Here is a 1,849-nt window from a genome sequence, read left to right on the forward strand (position 1 = left end):
CTCAACCCTGAGTATCGTTTTTCACTCTGAGTTTTCTAAACCGGCTTCCTGAAATAGGGCCCTGGACGAGGGAACTGGAACATGATACGAGGAGCACAGACAACCCGACGAAGGACAAAAGAAAACAGACACAATATAAGCACATGAGGGTCATTAGGGAGAGAGGAAACACATGGGAACACTGCTGGGATGAATAGACCCAACGACACAGAGGAAGCAAAATTAAACACACTGAACACAGGACCGACACTGTCAAAGTAAAACAGGAAACGCAGAAACAGTTAAGGGAGATGAGACACAGTGAGAGGGGGAGCGAGGGACATGGGGAAAGAGAGAGAGACATGACGTGCTGGGGACAACATGCAAGCACGGACAGAAGACACGGAGTGATAACACGAGGGGAATATGTAAATGGGAAAGGGAGGTGAGACATGAAGGAGACATTGTATAACTTAAGAGACATACACAGAGGACAGACTAACACAGGAAATCGACAAGAAAACACAGATCATAAAATTAACTAAACTTAACACTTAAACATTTCCCCAAAACACCAAAAGGAAATCTAGATGACAGAAGACAGTCCAAATGATTGGTCAACAACCCAGCACCCTGACAAAAATCATCCTTTGGAAGCAATATTGACTTATAAAATGTTACAAACACAGTTAAACGCGCAAAATAATGTAATAATCGATCCGCCATCTTTTGTCCTTTTGTTTAGTAAGCCCTGAAGTTTATTACACAAAATATCTTTTATTTTAAAACACTCAGTGGGAACTTCTGTTATTCTCTTATTTTATTGTACATTTCACGTCTTGTTAGTGCACATGTTCAGGAACTGAAAATGAATTCCCATGTTCAGAAGAATTACATATCAAATGCTGCAAACTCACAAGAGGCACCATCTGTATTGTGAAGTGCTATTTTCTGTAGCATAGTTTTGAAAAGAGGAAGTGACTCAGTTTTTGCCTAGAAGAGACAAGTGTTCAGGAAAGCAACGGCCTTGAGTTTGAGTCCCTGCAATATCTGTTTTCCTCCTGCCTCTAATGCATCTTGAAAGTGATGTTATACCAACCTGCTGCCAGGAAACATTATCTCTCTATGAAACTTTTCAATTTGGAACATCTGCAGTTTCTAAAGCATCCAAACTGTCTTCACACTTTGAAACGGTGCCATTAATGCACTCCAGCACCCTGCTGATCTCTCACAACCTCTGCAACTGTTTCATCTGCTGAGAAGCCTGTGATGCTCTAAAATTACACTTCCAAACCTACTGAGATTTTTTCATGTTGCTGCCTCAGGTATTGTGTATTTGGATTTTGGACTAGTCAAACAGCAGGCCAGCACAAGCTGTCACTGCGTCACCTGAGTCACTGCTAACTAAAATTAAAGGAAAATGCACTTGCAGAAATAGAAGCAGGGATGTTTCAGCAAGCTTTATGCCTCGTGTTTTGAATCTTCCTTGTTAAACCTGGGCATAAAGTTTTCAGTGTTCACCTTTATGACTGTTGTGTCTGAGAGAAGACTCTTTGAACTGCACAGACTCAATGATCTATAACTCTGTACTCCGACTGCCTCGTCTTCCAGCTCTTGAGTGCCGCTTTGCTACCTTTGCTCATGAGTTGTTAAATGAAATGCATTTGATGTTGAGAGCTGTCAGACCCTGGTGTGATATTCATGTCTTGGATATACACCTGCCTCTTTGATATAGAATCCATTTAATTAGGAATTGCAAAGCAAACTTCACCTCGACCAACTGCCTTCTGATGGGTAAATAATCACGTAGCTCATACAGTTCAGAGGAAGGGAAGCCTGGAGCCGTGGCTGTTCTTAAATCTGGTAAAAA

This window comes from Pundamilia nyererei, unplaced genomic scaffold (assembly GCF_000239375.1).
Source record: "Pundamilia nyererei isolate P.nyererei 1_Seehausen unplaced genomic scaffold, PunNye1.0 scaffold00144, whole genome shotgun sequence".
Taxonomy (NCBI): Eukaryota; Metazoa; Chordata; class Actinopteri; order Cichliformes; family Cichlidae; genus Pundamilia; species Pundamilia nyererei.